General features: G+C 35.7%; 1 protein-coding gene and 1 non-coding gene across 2 annotated transcripts in view; one reads left to right on the top strand and one right to left on the bottom strand.

The window, feature by feature from the left end:
* The window catches only part of LOC115448461 (zinc finger protein Gfi-1b), a 73,145-nt gene that overhangs the window by 4,452 nt on the left and 46,783 nt on the right, over positions 1-21,910 (bottom strand). The window lies entirely within an intron of this gene.
* Trnaq-uug lies at positions 14,395-14,466 on the top strand. The gene has a single exon. It is a non-coding gene; the product is annotated as a tRNA-Gln (tRNA).

Below are 21,910 nucleotides of genomic sequence, written 5' to 3'. Positions count from 1 at the left end.
ACGTCATTTTCATTTGAACAAATACTTTTGTTATAATAACTATGTCTTGATTCCGCGAGGAATTTAATAAAGCGCTTTGTGACCAAGGCTTCATTGTGGGGCCTTAATAGAATATTAGTACCGGGTTTTTATATTCAATAACGTTGGAATTGTGGGGTTTGTGGCTTTGAGGTGGGAGGTGTGGGTTCGAATCGTGAAGGGGATATTATTGTGGTTGGTACGTGCCTAGCGGTAAAGGTTAGACAGACGATTACTGTTATAGGTATGGGGATATATCGTTTATTTAAATAATAATAGATTGGTGTTAGTACTTTTAGTATTGTATCGGGTCATAAGTATTCGTGTTATAGTACATTTAGAAATATTTTAAACATTCTTAGTAGGTATGATACTACGATTTTGAAAAAAAAAATACAATTATGCCATCTTAAACACTTGATAAGAATGTTCTATGACGGCCTCTTTTCTATATTGATATAGGCATGTTAATTAGAGTACTTATCGTCGCCGCCACATAATGTAAAATGCAAGTAGGCAGCGTACTGCCGACCAATGCGCCGCGGCTCGTAATTACCAACAAATCACGGCACAGCATCGATACCTAAGTTAGGTGTGTTCGGTGAGGGCCGCCGAGTCCGTCACCGAGCCGGGGGGTCGGCGCGGACTGGCGACTTCATTAGAGCGGCGCACACCGGCCGTCTCGCTTGCGCGCCACTGTCGCGACTCGAGAGCAATTTATATCCGTCGTGCCATTGGGCCGTGATTGCGGCGGCTCCACCCTGCGTCGCGTAGCAACGGTAGGGGGGTCCAGGCCCCGGCCCCCACAACCCATCCCACTTTATGGATCGCAATTTTCCTTTGAATTGGAAATCAGAGCGGTTGCCGCGGGGCTCGCTCGTTAGCCGTCTCTCCATCTTCCCGGTGCTTGCTGGCTACAGATTTTTACTGCCTTACGTAGAGAAAGATGTTTCCTTTGTGAGATAGGAATTTGCGATGTTTGCGTTCGAGACGGTTTTTTCTCGGTTTTTGTATGTTTAGGTTTTGATGCTGTATGAATATTTCTGTGCAATTTGTATTTGTTTGGTTGTTTTGAGAAAGTCAATAATGTAAAGATCTATTGCGTTGTAACTAAAATCTGAGTCAAAAGGATATTAAAAAATAACGATTCGAATGTTTCATCTAATCTATTCGAATGTTTCTTTAAATGCGCTAATCTCAGGAACTACTAAACTGAAATTGACTTTTTTTTTCACTAATAGGTATCTCAAAAAACGTTTCCACGCGGGCGGAGCTGCGAGCAAAAGCTAGTAATATACAATTACCATTTTTTTTTTCAAAAAGAGAAGCACATGATACACTTGTTTTTATAATACCTAATTTAACTTATACACATGCAAACTAAGATACATATTTTTCAAAGCATTTAGGTTCAAGACTTACTTATTACACCTCACCAACTTATACAATAATCACATTATAAACCATTCTTACAAACCCTAACCCCGGGATACTCCCAGGTTTCGCAGTCCCAGTACGTAAAATCCTCCCGGCACTCAACAGCGTAATTACGGTATGGGAGGGAAGCGTTAATTGTAACTGAGGGAAACACTCCCGAATCTATTGGATTCATTGAGAAATTTTAAGACTTAGTAATGACAGGTCTACGTTTTCATGAGAGTACTTAAACAATATCAGCTTTGTATAGTATACTGTACTACTGCTTGGCACTGGCCTTCTCTACCACTGAGAGGGAGTATGCCTTAGTCCACCACGCTAGCCTTGTGCGGATTGGTAGACTTCGCACATCCTTGAAATTCCTACAGAGGACTTCTCAGGTATGCAGGTCTCATGATGGTTTCCTTCACTCTTAAAGCAAGCGATAATTCACAAAGCATATACACATAATTTTAGAAAAGTCAGAGGTGCCCTTGGGTATTGAACCTGCGGACATTCGATTTCATCTAGGCTATCGCCGCCTACCTAAACAACCAAAACAAGAGGACTGTAAAAATAAATCTTGAAACTGATTTAGACTAGTGTAAACTATCGAGGAATTTCATATTTCGTATGTAGTCAACAAGGTTATAGAGAAACTCTTGAATCTAGTATTAGATAACAAAATAGATCATTTCATATATCTCGAAGTACTAATGCTGTTATGGTAAACTTGCTCGATTCGATGCTTAAGTTGGCCATTTCTTCTATAAGCTTTTCGATTCTAAACACGTAACTCATTACAGATTGTACTTGCAAAAATACAACGATACCGAAATAAGCATATAAGATATCACAAATATCACATGTTTGAGTATATAACTTATAAGATCCAATTACGCCCTTAATCCAAGTGACAAATGGAATGAATCATTGTATCAATTCCAGGAGTTCCCAATTACCAGCGCGTCGTTCAATGTCGTTTTTTCGAGTTTTCCTCTTATGAGCTTCTTTTCTCAGTACCAAATGACATGAATCGATAGAAGGATTGACGCAATCTTAGAGACGTATTATTAAATCAATCTCATCTTTGAGTAGGATCTTAAGTAGACATTTAATGTATTGAACTATTTAATAAGCAAAACTGAAGTTGTTATTTAAGAGCCTGTTCTCAGCTTAGTCGGCGTTGGTTAATGAATAAAATTCGGCTATCGTAATCCCTCACATACTGTGACTTAAGATATCGTTTGAGTTGTTAATATAGGTTTATTAAATGGCGACTCTCTTAAGATGCTGACTTTAACTTGAAAGCTTCTCAGATGATGATGCACTTCAGAGAGAAATTGACTAGTGTTTAATAATACGGTCATTAGAATATCCTTATCCTCAAAGGGTTCGGCAGAGATAGGTAAATAATATTCCTATTTATAATTTGAGAGTATATTAGTTCCAAGATGTGGTCGAGTACACTTCTAACTTACACACGTGTCAAATGAATTGAATCCGTGTGTTCTAAACCAAAGAATACAAATAACAATGAAGGTTTTATGTAAATTTTTATTCTTTTATATAAACCATCACGGCCCGAACCAACTCGCTAAGATTTTCTTTGAAATATTACTGGCGCGTATTAACTTCTTTCTATGCTTCCGCCATAGCGTGAAAAAACAGCTAAATAGGCCGGTATGATTGTGTCGAATGGCATGAGATAGTCGTATGTTGTCATTCGAAACTCTACCAGCAGAGTACTCACTTTATCGCGCCAGAATAAAAAAAGAAAAACACAAACTTTATACCATATATAACTTATATCAAAACTAATAAAGACCGAATCCCAAACTTCGCAATTCAAACGACTACATTCCCTAAGCTATATAGACAATACAGCTGGAACAACAGAAGGGCTTTAATTGTTTCCGAGGGCGTGGAACCGGAATGAATTGCAAGACGACCGCCGATGAATTATTGATTCGCGGAGTTCTCGAATTGATTCGTCTGGGTACAGATATAAGTTCGTCATTTGGGGTCTATTGATAGATCGCACTTGTATAAAGGATTGTTGTTTGAATATTTAGTTTGTTAGTTTTATGTTGCGTTAATGAATGTAATCATAAAGACAACATTTTAACATAAGTTAACATAATTGTGAAATAAGAAAGGATAAGTTTTAAACAAAGTAAATATCATAAAAGTAATTTTAATTTTACATTTTCGAAGGTCACTACTACATGTAAGAGAATTTGTGGGAGCGGCAACGTTATACTTACAGTCAGAAATACATTTACGCAGGGACCATATACGCACTGCAAACAATTAAAAAATCAAATCAGAACCGATATTTTAGGTGAAAATATTTTATTATTCATGGATGATTTTTAGCGCAATGTTAAGATGTAAAGATAATTAGGGGTTTCATTTAGTAACTAAATGTCAAAATGACCCTGTATAGTGACAAGACGAGTGACCTGCACGTGATGGTAAGCGGAGTGTGCTCCAAATAGTGTCGACTGACGAGAGATGATAACCCCTCGCCAGTCGTCACAAATATGCCTATTTGAAAACCACGTGGGTCATTATGGCGGCTTTTACGACTCGCACTCAATATAATAGTGTATGTTTTTTTTAGTACCTGATGGTAAGTGCGACGAGGTCCAAAAGAATGTAAACTGACAAGAGATGATTACCCCTCAGCAGTCAACACAATTATGTCGGCCTGTTGGAAACGGATATACACAAGCTGAGCCCGGCACATACTTACGTGGGTCACTATAGCATGTTTTAACACCTTATGTGTAGTCGCTATCGCGAATACACATATCCTACCACCAGCAATATACGACACAACAAAAGAAGTAGATAATCCTTCATTAACGTGTTTATGAGGATCGTTCCGTCCGTACGGCGCACTCAGCCGGTTATGGATTGTAAACTATATAGGCGTTACGCGGGACGAGCGTTTTCACAGATTTTTATTATGTACCGTTATTTTTTATCGTTTTTTCTTTTTGATTATCTTGCGTTATTTGAATTTTGGGTTTTTGAATGAGAATGAATGTTGTATAGTACAAAATATACCTAAATTGCCAACCGTTTCTGTATTTTTCCGTTGATTTTTCAATTTTTTTTTATACAAACCTAGCATAGTTTAATAATTAGGAACACAACAAAAAATAGTCGAGCCCTTCTCAAGCGATGTTCTTACATGCATATTATATACATGTGGCAACTGATTTATATTTACATAGATTTTATATATCCGCCATTTTGAATGTTACTAAGTATTTTATTTACATGTGACTCTTTTGTCCCTACAAAAAAAAACAAGTCATAGCGAATTTTTCGTCTTTTATTGCTTACCAATTTTCATCATCGTGACGTCATACCCTCTAAAACCACCCCTCCTATATTTCTTCTATTAACAAAGTAACAGATAATTCAGTAGTACAAGTTTGTGAGTAGGCAGCGATATTCCCGTTAAGTATTAAGTTCGGTTGTGATTGAACGCGTCCGGGAAAGCGATAACCGTAAATCCCGGATATACGGATCCCGGATAGCGGGACGCAGGGGCGGAGGCAACACTAGCTAGTTAAATATATTGAAAATAACGATATTGTTTTGGGTTTATGTGGTTACATAGGTGTTATTAGTTTTTATTGCACCATTGTCCATTAATTAGGGCATAGGTTTAAGGAAGATAATCTAGTCTTAATGTAATTAATAGCTTAAGTATTGTTTATAATGATTGTGTTCTGTGCTATGCCTTTTGTTAAATTAAAAAAAAAATAACTTATTAAAAATGACACATACCAGTATTAACATTAATTGTTATATGTACAAATCAAAGAGAATATAATCACTACGTTTTAAGAGACAGGACTTAATACAAAGTAATAAAATCGAATTTACATGGCGTATCAATACCAATATCACGGAAGAATACGTCAGGAACGTCAAATAACAATACTACCAGCTGAACAAAATACATAGTAGTGAGCACTTTTTATCGATATCGATAAATTCTACTGGGTGGGAATCGACGCTAATGCTACTTTGATAAAATTCATATAATGTATTTTCGAGTCCACATTATCAATCCAACTCACGCTATATAGTAAACATTTTAGCACTATAATTACAAGGCTGGACTAGAATGAGGACTCGAAATAAAATGAAAAGCTTTCACATGTTGAATAATAATTGTATTTTAAAATAAAATCCTTCATTCACCATGTAGGCTAATATAGTTACACTTATGATAGGTCAAGGTACAATGAGAATATTTAATTATAAAGTCAAAGGATGGTGATGGTGACACTTCTTTGTCACACTCATTGTTTATAAAAACATGCCACGGAAATTCAAACAACATTTCATCAGGAAGTGGATCAGCTTTGAAATTTTTCGATGGTATGGCTGACTTTCTAAGGCGATTGTTCTTTTTATTAAAGTCTTTGTTATTAAAGTGAGAACCACACAAATATTTCAAAGTATGCAGCTTTTCTCTGGGAACATATATCAAATCTTCTTTTCCCACAACCTGAACCCACTTTCGGCATCTGGAAATATTTTTTAATTGTAAATAAATTGCTTATTAAATTATATTTAAGCCTAAAATCATAAACAGTGACCAGGCACATTGATTGCTCAACGCATTTTTAAGTACACACACACACACCGACACATACACGACTTTAGTATTTTTTGTCCTGATGATCAGTCATCATCTTACTAATATTATAAAGCGTGTGCATGCAATTGTATCTTTATTATTCGTACCCGCAAAAAAATCTAAAATGATTGCGATTAAACTTGGTATGTAGATAGTTCGAATTACTACTTTTTATCACTATGTTCCCACAGAATCTGGACCTAAATGGGTGAAACTGATTAATAAATTTAAACAGGTATCGATATCGATAATAATAACAACATCACTAGTAACATAATGGTAATTAGAAAATGAGAATTTTCATTATTTCTAAGCTACTTTATTTGCGCGATGACTAAAAACATCTAATTAATGCTTACCTGACCTCATCCAATGGAAATTTCGTCATAAATATTCTGCTTTTGTGATTTATTCGACTGGCTCGATCTCCACAAATTTCACACGTAATGAAACGTTTTTTGGTGGCATGTCTTTAAAACGTATTCACTTACACCAATAAAAACACTTTTTGGTATATTTTTACTTGTTTGAAGAACAAATAATACAAACATAAATCAATAAAACACAAATGTATTCCAAAACGTCAGGAAGTAAACAAACAATAATAATGGCGGTGAGGAATAGAAAGAGAAACTGTACTGAGAGAGAGAGATAGCAGTAGCCGCCATTAAATGCCATGTCAATTCCATACAAAAGATTTTTTGTTCCTTGTTGCGCTAGGCTGGTACAAATATACCTATTTGCGTAACACATAATTTTACTTATTCTATTTTAGACGTAACTAGTAAAAAATATTAAAAAGTAAATAAATCAAAAAATTCAAATTCGTTCTAAATCGTTATAAGTTCCATATTCAAAATCACAAAAGAAAATCGATACAAAACGAATCGGACACAGATTATATCAAGACCGGATAACAGGCGCAAATCATTACCGCCCATTATCGGCCCACTAAACGCGAGATTCGCAATAAAACAGACATTATAACAATTAAATTATTGCCGAATCCGGCCCTGGCGCGACTCATCTGCACAGTATCACACGGACGGATTTTTATGGGGACGTACTTCAGGCGCTCGTGAATTAAATATACTGCTCTTGCAACTTAAAAGTGCTTCTGGTAAGATTTCACGAAATATGGCGTAGGCACAGTGGGGTCTGCGTAGAGGCGGACAAAATGTTCGTTAAAATGTGTTTTATGAAATTCAGGGAATTATTTAAATTTATTTGTGGTATTCTATCAGCCTATAATGTCGTAATGTTGGGCAAAGCCAAGATTTAAATTTATAAATAATTTTATTTTTTTGTATTTCAAAAATGGAACTCCAATTTCAAATTTTGTGTAATGTTTGTAAATGATACAAATCCAATATACAGCAATTAATTCAAATCCGAAGTATTACACACACATCAAATACTTTCAAGAGGTAAAGGACATGTTGCAGAAATTATTACCTTGTACATTTTAATATTTATTATCACCATCAACTCTATTTTAACCTTAAAATCCAAAACCAGAAAAGCGTAACGGTAATCTAAGAGTCTGCTCGCCTGTGCTTTAATAATTTATAGGCGTATAAAAAACTCCCCGGCAAATTGGGGGGAGGTTGGCTCAGCATTTACATGTTCATTGATTATTCAGAAGTGGACCGGGGACACAGTGTCGACGCGGTTTTCAGTTTGTTTAGTTTGTGCTGTGGGAATTATTAGACATTTTTTGTTCAGACTAGAAAAGAGCCAAATGTATATAGGTATACGATCGATTATTCATATATGAAAGGATAAAATGTCATATTATTTATATATAAGGTATTTGTGGGTAAAATATGCCAGTAAAGTTATTACAACGGTTATTAGTTAATCCAATACTTTGAAATCATTATCATATCACTTATAAAATACCTTTGTTATTTATAAATCGATCATCCTCTGCACTGCAAGTCTGCAATATACTTTGTAATTTCGATGGGAGTGCTCATTCCGCCCAAGATTGCAACTGTGTCACAGCTGGAAATGTTCAGCGTGAGCTCAATGAATGCAGCTCGCTGCTGCACTTAACCGAAGCCAGGTGCGGGATTAAAAGAGCACGCTTTAAGGAAACTGCGACTGACTTGCACACCTCATGCATACTGCATACATTATACCATAAATATACGTTCCACTTCACGAATGAGGTTTATTTATCGCTACTTTGATAGCGTTGGATACGTTTGATTACGTGCAAAGTTTCGATGTTTATAGATTTTGATAACCATGTCCTTATTGTCATTACGATATAAATTACCAGCGCAATAACGCTCTTACAAACTAAATACAAATATAAATCTAAATGAGTACAGAACAGCGGGTAATATCGAATGGCTCACATAACCGTAGAATAACGCCCAACATAATATCTCAACAAATCCACACGCGCTGAGACGGCGGCGTGATTACCGGGCTCGGTAGTGAAGTGAGGATTTTCCTGAGAATCCCGGTTTACGATCCGCATGCCACCCCGGCCCGGGGGAGGGATGACCATGTCTACGTATAAAGTGCGGGATTTGAACACTGCGATGTTTGGCCGGCGTGTTTATGAAACGCTCCACTGTTATTTGTAATCAAATAGTTATTTTTAAAATTTAATTGTTTTTTTTACACTTTATTGTAGACCAGGGATAAAAATAATAGAATAAGAAAGGAGAAAAAGGTACAAATGGCGGTCTTCGCACAAGGCAATCTCTTACAGACAACCACGGACACAAATGTATAAGCCGACCAAATATAAAAGTGTAATCCATTCTCCCAAATAATGATAAAATGGGTAATATCTACATTACTGTTTAATACAATAACTATCATTATTTTATTTCAAACTTGTGAAACAGGCCCTGAATCTATTGTATTGATTTTTTAGACTAGAGTATAAGCGCGTTTACATAAAGTTGATATTGATACGACAGCATGTGATCGCACATGCGTCTCGAAATAAAATAAGTATTATCTACCTTATATTTGCATTCGACAATATACAACCTACACATCTGAAATTAGATTCCGAACACAACACAGCCTCTTAAAACCTAAAATTTCTTACTCACCGCCTGATTTGCTACAAAAGTCGCCATCGATATAAAACATATTTTGATTTGAAAGCACTTCGTCAACAAAGATTCAATCTTTCGTGGTGACAACCATTGCTAATGGAAAATTGAACGCAATCTGCGGGCAAAGAGCTGGGCAAACACCGCCATCTTGGAATAACGTTTGCACTCGTGGTTTACAGGTAATTGGTTGGGACGGTATATTGTAAATTGGTTTATGTAGGTACGTTTTTTATTTAAACGAGCTTGGTAGAGTAACTCCACTGCACTTGATGTGTGTGTGTGTGTGAGTGGAGTGGGGTCTAATAGAATGTCGACTGACGAGAGACGATTACCCCTCGACAGTCGACACAATTATGCCGGCTTGTTGGAAACGGATTTACATGGGCTGATCCCGGAACGCGACATTTACGTAAGCCATTATGGCGGGTTTTACCACCTTGTGTACGGTGGTCGCTATCTGGGTTGATATAAAATATATCCTACCACCAAATGCATGGTATATATAAGATTTAAAGAGTATGTGTATTAACTGCAATTCGCCATTCTAAGAGACATTTTTACGTATAAAAGTAGGTAAAGTACTTAAGCTCACGCCTTTACCCTTAACAGGATAGACAGAAGCATAACCAAAATTGCCTTCATCTATAACAAATTCATTATAACGAAACTCTTCCGTCAACTCAACTCCAATACCAAATATCTTTAATAAAACTACTATCAATTGCGCGGAAATCGAAGCTTACACTTCATATTAGCACAGACAAAGATATTGTTACAATTTACAGCCGTAAGCCGGCTTTGGAGCCTCGCGTGCCAGACTTTTACGATTTCATACTGAGAGATAATGTATTATATAAATGCCAGTTAAAGGGAAGATTTACTGTGGTACATAAGTTACGGCGGGTTATTTATTTAACGAGTTTTTTATGTTTTTTTTAGGTTTGAATCAAGATAATGATGCATTGTGGAATATATAAGTATTCCACGATCTACGAATCAAACTGACAAACTTGCAATGTACTTGATCGCAACAATATGATACTCAAATTTAGTGGTCCTATAATGATACTGTAATAATTAGTGTTTACAAACATAATAAACGATATTATACGCGATATTTTGCAAAGTGTCATACATCGTTACGTCATCGTATACAATAGTATATAGTTATATCAAAGAGTTCTAATATTATATAGAGCGGACATTGGAAAGATTATCATATAAAAATTTTGCGTACATGCGATGGTCATTAAATCTACAGTAAAGTAGCAAAATACCTATATAAAATATTCAAATTTTTCCATATCTTGTTTTGCACGTTTTTAATGCGCATATGAACATATTTTGTGTAAATATATATATTTTTATTAGTATCTAAGGACGCTGTGACATCTCGTCACACGGAAATTTAAAATAAAACTATTATTACCAATAGGTAACTTTTGGTGCACAATTTTGGTCCTAATTTCCCGTCTATAACTATACTGTTTAATGTCTTTGAGTTATGATAATAACGTTTATTATATGATACATATAGAGTTCAAATCGCTTAATTTGTGAATTTATTTCAATGCAATTTATTGCACTCCACAATTGTTAAAATATAGGTTTTACAAAAGTACATAACTGTGGACCCTGCAGGGCACGGCAACATAAAAATTTCATTCATTTATCTTCGAAAATAACCAGAACAGAAGATATATTGTAATTACCAACTGTCATACTTAACAGAATGGCCCCTTGGAAAAACTAATAAGGTCCTCTAAACGGTGACGTTTGACAAATTTGGTAATCCCGACCCTCCGAGGGGATCGGGAAACGCACCACTCAGCCACATGGGAAAACGAACTCTTTAGCGAGAATTAACGCGATTCTTAAGCGGAATTTATTAATCAATTTTTAGCTTTGTATCCATATTATAAACGAGCTTTGCTTGCGGTTCTGCCTGTGCAAAAAAATCTAGGACAAATATTTTCACGGCATAAAATGCCTATAGCAGTCAAGAGTTATAGAGTTTCTTATTAGTGAAAAACGACAAATATTTTCCCGGTTATAAAGTAGGTTATATAGTAGTTTTCGAAGGTGTGTGCAGTCTACCAATCCGCACCAGGCCAGCGTGGTGGACTAAGGCCTAATTCCTCTCAGTAGTAGAGGAGGCCCGTGCTCAGCAGTGGGCAAGTATATAATACAGAGCTGATATTATTATTATATTATTATATAAAGTAGCCTATATCAGTCAAGAGTAATATAGCTTCTTATCAGTAAAAAACTTTCAAAATCGGTTTAATAGTTCCTGAGATTAGCGCGTTTAAACATAGTAACTCTTCAGCTTATTTAGTATAGATAGATGTGATAATGTTGATGACGTCACTTGGAAGTAAAGGCGAGAATCAGTTAAAGGATTTTGATAATACAGTTAGAAGTAAAGACCTAAACCGGAGAAAGGATTTTAATGAAATTTGGTGTACCTTGGTTTAATACATGTTTTTAATTTGGTGAAGTGAGCACTGAAACATCAATTATCAAACTCCACCTACTTAAATGGTTTCTCATGTGAGGGATATGATCACCCCTTCCGTCTTACAGGCGTGAACTTAGGTATAGGTGATTTTGATATTGCCACGCCCTGAAGTCACAACTACTCTAAGAGAATTAGTCGCAGCGGTAACATCCAACTTTCAGTCAGACACTCACGCACTCGCCTTATTCGCACTAAAATAAAAAAATCGGAAAAAAATAAGATTTTTGGCGGAAATATTCGTTATTTACAGACATTTTTAGGCACAATATTTGCAGAGACAAAGCAGACTATGTGGTTTCATTTAACTCAACATCAAAATGACCCTGTATACCATATTTTTATACTCCCACCCTATACATTTATATTGCGTTCCGTAATCTCTAATTAAACTTAAACAATACAAGTTTGTCCGGACGATAGTGGCGGTATGCGGCAGATTGCCGGCCGGTCCGATTGCCGTCCACTCCGGAATGTCTGACTCACTTCACTTATTGCAATGCATTTGTGAGACTGTCTCGCGCGGAATGCGAGATTTTTGGGACGCTACGGTCAAAGATTAGAGCGCAGAGGGGTTAAACGGAATATGATTTTCTTGTTAACGTTTATATATGCCATATAAGGGTAAATAGGAAGCAAATATCTTTATTTGGGCAGACATTGTTTAAGACCAGATGGCAATAAATACTATACAGCACACGGAACAAAAAGTAAAGATAAAAATACGGATTAAATGTACTACCTAATACATAAAATGAAAAAACTAAAAGAGCTCCCCGGCATACTCATATTTTAGGTCGATATCAATGCCTATTTTGTCATATTTTCCTCAATTTTTTCTCTATTTCATTTAATATATCGGGTATTTCCAATATTTATCTAAGGAATTAAATTCTTCCCCAATTAGAGTAAGTTCCGTATCGCGATTTTGAAATTTAATTAACTATTTCGAAATACCCAAACACTTTTCCACAGACTTATCGCTTCAAACAATAGATAAATATAGGCTCAAACCGTGAAACACGGCAATTTACACATTAATATTATGTATGGAGGTATTTTATTATATTATGAAACAGTATCTAACTGTAACATTATATTTTTATGGCTTTTATATGTATCTCTACGTTATAGACAGCAAATTATGTTATTTTCCCATGGCTATTGAAATATCAAGCAAATTGTAATAATTATTTTACTACAAGTCAGCCCATTATTCTTATTGATCAATTTTTTCCACAGTTTCATACAACTAGGACACTGGCTCACATGTATCAGGCCTGTGTGTGTCGGCCTCATCTATCGAGAGGGATTAGACCTTAGCCCACCGCGCTGACCTAGTCCCTATCGACAAACTTCACTTACCCTCAAAATTCTTATAGATAACTTCTAAAGTATGCAAGTTTCTTCACCATGTTTTCCATCGCCGTTAAAATAACCGATATTACAAAGAATTCACACATAACTCTAAAAAAGTTAGAAGTGCACTTGGGTTTTGAACCTGCAGACATCCGCCTTGGCAGTCCACTCCTAAGCTATAACCGCTATCACGTGTGCTTCATTACCTCATAACTTCTGGAAAAATGTGGATAGTGCCACGAGTAAAAGCTAGCAACGTAAAATCAGTCGCCGACCCTGCGTATTTCGGCGAGTGTCCGAGGAATGCGAAAGTCACCGCGTTTATTGCTCAGTGACAATTGATGTTCGGTTGGGGACTAGCTCCTTCGAGTCAATCTGAATGAAGTTCTGCGGAATTGAATAGAAGAGACTATTTTGTCACATTGCAAATCCTGCCTTGGATCGACAGTGATCCTTGAAGTACAAAGAATCACCGGAGTATCAATCAGTCTAAGCATAACGAAATTAATCAAATAGGAATTAAAAAATATAATTTTTCACATACAAATTACGTTGCAGTAGCGAAGGATGACGCTGAAAGGGATCACGACAGAACATATAGGTAATATGCAAAAATGTGGTCTGGAAATCGTACCAATGATGATTAGATTTTACATAAGTTACGAAATACATTTCACCACTGTTACGTCGAATGACCGTGTAGTTAACTCAAAATTATTCCTTATAAAAGTAACAACCCACAGCCGAAATTTTATAATGTCAGTTCTGTATTATATAATACCCCACTGCTGGGCACGGGCTTCCACTACTACTGAGAGGGATTAGGCCTTAATCCACCACGATGGCCTAGTGCGGATAATCAATCTCAATCTTTAATAGATGAAAATTATACAATGAATTCTAACACCAGTAAGGGTATGTTTTCAACCCCTCTTCGAGCATGAGCAACACAGCACAGCCACAATGTGGCTTGAATAAACCGAAGGGGAATCAAGAGCACTCGTGTGGCGGGCACCATATAACAGTGTACCTAATGCAATTTGGAATCAAAGATGAAGAGGAAAGCATTTAATTATAAAAATATTTATAGCAAGGCATATGGAAGTTAAAAAAGTTCTTATGACTACACGTTGCTTGCAGCTTTTTTATTCGCTACGGTGTAATCCTCACTAAATTTGATCAAAATCGGTTTATTCGTTCAGAGTAACAGACAGAGATAGTTTTTTTAGCTTTCATTATATTAGTAGATACCTATAAATTTTGTTGGATTTCTTGGTTAACTCTTGCGGATTATAACTAAATCATTGACTTTGGACATTATGTCACCCGGTTCCATGGTGTAATGGTTAGCACTCTGGACTTTGAATCCAGCGATCCGAGTTCAAATCTCGGTGGAACCTGTGTTTTTGACGTAATTATTTTATACCCTTTTTTATTTTCTTTGTAATTTAATCAGACATGGTATGTCAAAATTCAGAAAATACTTCTATGACTTTGCTAGCCGAAATTATCAATATTATATTGTTTATCGTCCCTTTTTGTTACTGTTTAAAATGGATTTACACGCTTAATAGGTTTTTTATGGCTACCACGATTTCTATATCAACCAAGTGCTGTACAAACAAGTAAAAAAATATAAGATATGAGATTTATAGATTATAATAAAATCTTGACATTTGGTAACATTAGTCGTAGGTCTAACACAAAGTAATAACATTTGAGGGTATTATAGACCTTATTATAACCGTATTACATATAACTCAACACCACATTCAATAGAATTATGATGACAAATAAATTGCCACTCAGCTTCCAATAGACAATAAGATGAAGGGTTGGGCCGCCATTTAGTCGGATTATACCAATACGGTTTACAACCCGCGACAAATTGATAGTGTAGTAATAAAATGACGTCATACATGCACTTATAGATATGGAATATATTTAAAATCAATCAGACTGAATGAATGAGCAATGTAATAAAAAAATGTCGGGTCGTTTGTCTATATCATTTCATTTGATCTTTAAACATGCTCAGAAACATTCCATATCTCGGGAATAGCTTCATCATTCCTAACTTGTAAATGACCCACTGATAAGTATAGGTTTTGATGAGTAATTGAGCTTGTCCGAATTTGTTTGATTGGATAGGAGTTGTTAGTTCGTACGACAGTCGCAACGTGTATATCCTGATTTAAGCATAACATGCAAACCCTAGTAATTAGGGATTTTAGGGAGGACGAACTATGTATCAAATAGCGGACCTCGCCCCTCTTGTTACATTAATAGGAATCATAAAAAAAAAAAAATTGTATAATGCAATTTATTATAAACACCTTTGTTGTACTCAGTTAGACAATTTAAAAAAAAACATAGTAAATACGTTGACTTAAATAACACTCATTGACGCCAATCGTTCCGACGTTACTTGCAGAAGTTAGACGTCAGTTCTATTTTTTCGTAGACGTGTCGTCGGCTGTCAAGTTCTTTCCCGTACAAATCATACGCGACAGGAGGGTGCGTATTACAACGTTGGCTTTGCATAATTTTGTACACATTATGAGAGATCGGACTGATTTCAACGCGGTATATTGAATTTTGATTAATTATATTAAAATGTACGGTTTGTCTATTAATTTTGATCCTGGTTTGAAATATCGAATATAATAAGAGTGATCTAATAATTGTGATCACGGATAATGATTAATTATATTGATCTTGTGTATGACATATGATTGTAGGACATTGTATTACGTTGTAATGAATTTGATTAATACACAAAATACATCAAGGTACCTCCCTAGTATAAACAATGATTCCCAATTATATTCAAACATTGTCGATCTAGCGTCTAGTAGGTACATTTGTCTTCAAAACGATTTCGTGTTATTGCAACAAATGCATTCGCATTTGGCACTATTATTTTTGCACTTGAATTGCACCGGTTCACATCGAGCAGACCATTACACGCCTCGATGCTGGCTACGCAATTTTAGACCTTAGGCTACGGGTACAAAGTTTGAAATGCGTCAATCTAAAATATTTCCTTGCAAGCGGTCGGTTTGCTGAAACACTTGGCCAGCTGACGTCATTGTCGCACCGTCAAATCAAAACACTCGAAGGTGCGCCAACCGAGCGCCGGCCAATGGAAACATCAGTAATTTGATTATGGAAAACACAGTTTATTTTGAAAATGGAACGGCACATGTGGTTTAATTTTTTATTTAATATACTTTTATTTTACAAAAATATGGCCAGTACTTTATAAGTATGTAAAATAAAGATTTATTTAGGTATAAAAATTAATTAGGTTTTGTGCAACAAATGTCTGCTAACCGAAAACATTTCTGTATTCAAAGATTTAACGTACCTAAATTCACCCAATAATCAGTAATTGGATAGATTTAACCTTTTTATACATAATTCCGTAATTATATGATTAATGGAATAAAAAACCAGTTGCAGAGGCACGTGAGAGTCACGCGTCTCACCACACCCTACGAGTGACAATCAGCAAAATGCATCAATTAATGATCGCACGAAGTGATAGTGTGCGTCCTGTGCTATTTTTGTAAATGGAATTCAAATATATTTTTTTTATGAAGGTCGAAGTGCCAACTGTATTAGCAAGTAATTTGTTAAGTCTCGATAGTTAAACTTCTTGGTTGACATATGCAATGGCTACTTCTCTTAAATTCTCTTCAAGTTGTGATGTAAATTAATTTGTACATTAGGCACCTTATTTTCTTCGTGAAATTTGCGTGTCGTGGTATTTTTTATGCCATTTTTTATTTTTTTAATCTCATTGCGGTGCGTTACTTCCTTGTTGCTATCAAAGTAACATGTAGCATAGACATATTATGTCAACGTACATATTTTTGACGCAAAACATGCAAACTGATCTTTTTTTCTAACGACTAGTCAATTAAGATCTGGTGTTATCATATCTTCTCCAACAATTAAGGAGTGAACTAAAGAGCGGGTTCATGGTTTCATAACAAATTTGAATTCATTTTTATGCTCTAGTATCGGTGCACCGTAATTTAATGAATGGTGTATTAAACAGACAGTGCTATTCAAACCAATTTACAATTAAATTTATTGTTTAAATAATGTCATCCTGTTGCGCATGCGTCTAGCACGTGCCATCAAATGTATTAATGTAATCGTCCAATAAAACTTGACCCCCAATCCGATACATCACTTAAAAATGGAGAGGTCATTCTAAATTGTCAATTCAATACCAGTGCAATAATGTCGACACGGGAGTTTGTACTTTAATAAGAAAGTATAGAGTCTGTTATTGATAAAATATCTGATTGTTTGAAATTGCGATTGCATAGCACTGTCATTCCATTTTGTACTCAAACGTTTATAAAATAAAGCACACGGTTATTGTAGGGGTGTGTATGACAATTTATAATAGGGGTGCTACAAAAATCTTAATAAATGGCTTTTTGGTAGCATTCGGTTTCCATTGAGTGGTTTTATTCTGTGTACAGTAGTAATAAATTACTTTATTATAATCAAATATAATGGAAGGATGTTTGTTGATACGCAACAATGTCTTTATCTGTTAACTATAGTTACTTAGTAATATACCGAACCTCTGTAATGGAAATGATTTATTGTAATATTAAAGTTTTTGTATACGACTTGAGAATTCCAGGAATTGGTTTTAATAATGGAGTAACAATGAAGAAAACATTCCTTATTACCACTGTTATATGGTCTACACAAACATGTTTATATTCATAATGCCATTCTTAAGTTATCTATAGCATACTATTCAGTGAATGATCCTAACTAGTAATCTCTTACAATAGTTAGTTCAATAATTTGGCATTTTCCAATGTTCCAAAAAATTAGCCGTTGTCAATTTGAATAAAGAACACAAGCCGAACGCGCGCGAAAGCTTTTTACCACTCCTTCGCGAGCGATCGGGTGTCATCGGCTTCGTTCGGCCTATTCCGTCTCTGCGGGGGAGCTCGGGCTAATCGCGATAATGTTTTTATTGAATTAGGTGGCGCGTGCGTCTGCCACGCGGCTACCAGCGCACATGGGCTTCGATGTTAAGTGATATAGCTCGTTAGAGGGTGACAGATGGAGGTGTGACGGCCATGATTTTGATTTAGACCTCGATTCGAAATTAGAACTGGTTTGAAATTGGTAAAAAAATAATGTTCTTTTTCTGAATAGCAATGTCATACGATACGAAATTTTAAAAAAATATTTGATGTAAAAGAATAGATCAATTGTGCGTATTACATTTTATTTCCATACAATTTGATAAAGATTTAAAAAAAATTTAGACATAATTAAGGATGTTTTTAAAATATACGTTCACAAGTACTTTTTATTTATGATTAATATCTAGAAAACCATCAAGGTATCAACCCGCAAATTAGCTAGAAATACACTCCGAAATATTATAAAACTAGGCGATTTCAGAACTATGCAGGTGTCGGATTACTGGCAACGAAGCGCGGGGCCAAAGAGGGCTGAGGACATTAATTTAATTATCCCTCTCTCTTGGGAACGTCTAATATTATACGGGAGTGAGACGACCTCCCGGCATACAAATTCGAGTGTCATTTTTTCGCGTGAGAAAAATCTCACATCTGATTTTTGTGTTGGTATCCCCAGTGAGATCGTATTACCGAAAAAATGTACATAATATAAATCTGGATTTGTCGTGAGATATTTTCTGAAACAAATGTTGACGAATAAGATTGTTTTTATTCTACTTTTTGTTCGAATTTCTCTGCAATAAGTGACAAAATACTATTTTTACTTATTGAGTAACATTATTTTCTCAAAACTATAGTTAGAACTTACAACATACGTCTATCGTAATCGAATTATTATTTCGACTGCCCCACAGACTCTCAGGTGCAGAAGTAATTCGCGAGCCAAGATAAAAAATACAATGTTCAATCTAATAGAACGCCAGTCTTGCACATAAAGTTCATTTTCACACATTGCAACGACCCAGAGTGAAAGCACTTACGTTCTCATATCGGAATCAATACAAGAGTTTCCAATATCAAATAACTAACTAAAACATTATACAGGTTGTTATGTAAAATGTAAATATCAAAGCCTTTAATGCCAGACTACATTGCATCTACCCCATGACGTCACAATAATCATAAAAAAATAACCGACCATATTCCCCCAACCCACGTAATAGACCAACTTTAAAGAAGAATTAAAATAAAAAGCCGCTGAAATCGAAGCTATTCCAAGCTCTCCGAAGTCTTTAATTAAACTCGAGGCACGTAGCACTCCTTGATTCAGCCCCCGGCCCCCTCCCACCTCCACCGCCTTATGGACCGCTTAGATTTGCTCCCCCAGGCTGTGGACTGAATACTTTCAAGTCTGGAATCTTGTACGAAGAATTGGTTTCGAGGGAAATGGCCTGCTAGTTTTATCGTTATTTTTGTTGAATCGAGAGTTATTTCAGTTTGGGGTAAATGCACGTGAAATTGAATCGATCGTCATTCGTGTGTCGTTTCTTTGCTTATTAATAATAAGTTATTATGTTTTTCTTTGTGAATTTATCGTTCGCTTTAACGGTGAAGGAAAACATCGTGAGCAATCTTGCACATCTGAGAAGTTCTCTATAGGAATTTCGAAGGTGTGTGAAGTCTACCAATCCGCACTAGGCCAGCGTGGTGGACTAAGGCCTAATCCCTCTCAGTAGTAGAGGAGGCCGTGCTCAGCAGTGGGCAAGTATATAATATGGGGCTGATATTATATTATGTTTTTACTCATAAATTTCTTTTGATAATTTACTTGTATTATATTTGCTTTCTTTAAACCTAAACTGGTGGTCATTTTGTATCTCAATAATTTTGAATTTAAACCAATTAACAGAAAACCTTTTTCGTAGGATTAAAACTGAATACAAAGCAAACTATATTTAATCTCGATTTTCCTTCTCATTATCATATTGCGAGTTGCAAATTTGAGTTGAAATTCTGCCTCATGTCCCAAATTACACAATTGTAAGCGTACTTGTGAAGTCACGGGATGTCTCTGCCGTTTTTAAGTGTAAAAACCTTTTAAAAAGTAATCAGGGGTCGTGAAAGGAACGGAGCCTCGTTTGGACCGGGCTAGGCAATTATCAACTGTTTTATATCTTTTAATTTTGTTCTTTGCAATCTTGATGGGAATCTTTGAGAGAAAAATACCATGATATTAACATTTTTAGTACTCCAATGGCTACGTAAGAGAGCGAAGACAGCATACATAGTATACTGGTTGAATTAAAAGTTGTTCGAAATATAAATATTTTATTCAGAGATAATTTGCAAAAGTTAATAACAAAATCATTTTTTATCATAACAGAAAGAATAAGAAGCCTAGATATTAATGAAGATACAAATGTCACAAACTAAACAAAAGTCAATTACACATCCCGAGATAAAATTTTAAAAACCATCACATTGCGAGCTAATTTCGCAAATGCCTTTTAAATTCTTCACCGCAGACCGCAATGGACGTGCAAAAGAAAAACAAACAAGAAAACATCGTAACAGCCTCCATGTAATTATACCGAAAGCTAATGTGCCGCTTGCTTATTCCCTGACTAATTAAGAGAAGGAAGAGTTTTTAAAAATACTTTAACTGCGGCATTTGAGTGGATCAAACATTCATGAGACGGATGGGGTATGGGGTAATATCATTTTTTATACTTGCGGCTTTGTAACCTGAGGGTTACAAAAATGAGAATAAGATCGAGATTTGCAATAACTTAGTTTTAATATTTCAGCTAATGCATCAAAACTAACTCCAAGTTCCTACAAAGGAGTCTGACATGTTCTTTCGACATAATAAATATTCAAAGTGAAATTACCCCAAACTAGTAACTAGCGAAATTACCCCACAGGTACCGGAAACTTCCGCGCTCTATTAGCGAGCAATTAAACATTCGAGGTGACAAATCGCGAGCGGTCCTGACGCCCGACGTTGAATAATACTCCATTTAATTCGCTCGCACTAATTATAAATAAAATTTCACCTATAAATTTGTGTTTGGGGTACATTAATCAAGAAGTTGGGACACTGATTAAAATACCGTTACGTTGAACTATTCGCTAAGTTGATATCGTTAATAATTTACACGTCGAGATGGGATTAGGGGAAGATCAGGTGTGGTTTAATTTATTTGCTTTCAGTGTTAGCGAAGGTTCGTGTAATGGGGTACAGTTAACTAGTGTTGGTCTTGATTTTAGAACTTAAGTGTTTTGCGGCTGGACTGGTTTGTGTTAGAATTATACATAGGTAAATTATTTACTTGAAACATGGGATTTGATTCCGCACTGTTAATTCATCTGAAAATCTTGTTAAGCTTACTAGCTAAATCAGAGCTTTATTATAATAACATAAAACTGTATTTCCTTCATTGGGCGACTTATTTATGTCAATAAGATTTGTCCTCAATATGATCAAAATTCATCAATATTCCTATAAGTTTCAATTATAAACTCATCCTGCGACGATAGTTCAAAAAATTTTAGAACATCAATAAGACTTAAATTTTCTATCCCTCCAATATTCTCAATTTAAAATAAGAATGTACTCTATCTACACCACCCCCGTAATCACAAGGAACATGTCGTCTATAACTAACGTAACCCTTCTGTCTCCGTCTCTTTCGGACTCATTGTTACCTCTCACTCTGTCCCTCTCACACCCACTGTTAAAGCAATGAAAACGACGAATCTATGTGTCGGAATCACGGAGCGCCCCCACCCTCATCTTAAAACAAATTGGGGTGGGTAGTAGGTATTTTACTAAGGATATATAGGTCTTGGAGTTTAATGGAATCTTGAAGAG

This window comes from Manduca sexta, chromosome 23 (genome assembly GCF_014839805.1).
Source record: "Manduca sexta isolate Smith_Timp_Sample1 chromosome 23, JHU_Msex_v1.0, whole genome shotgun sequence".
Classification (NCBI taxonomy): Eukaryota; Metazoa; Arthropoda; class Insecta; order Lepidoptera; family Sphingidae; genus Manduca; species Manduca sexta.
The sequence above is the reverse complement of the archived record's forward strand: the minus strand, read 5'-3'. Positions and strand labels throughout refer to the sequence as shown.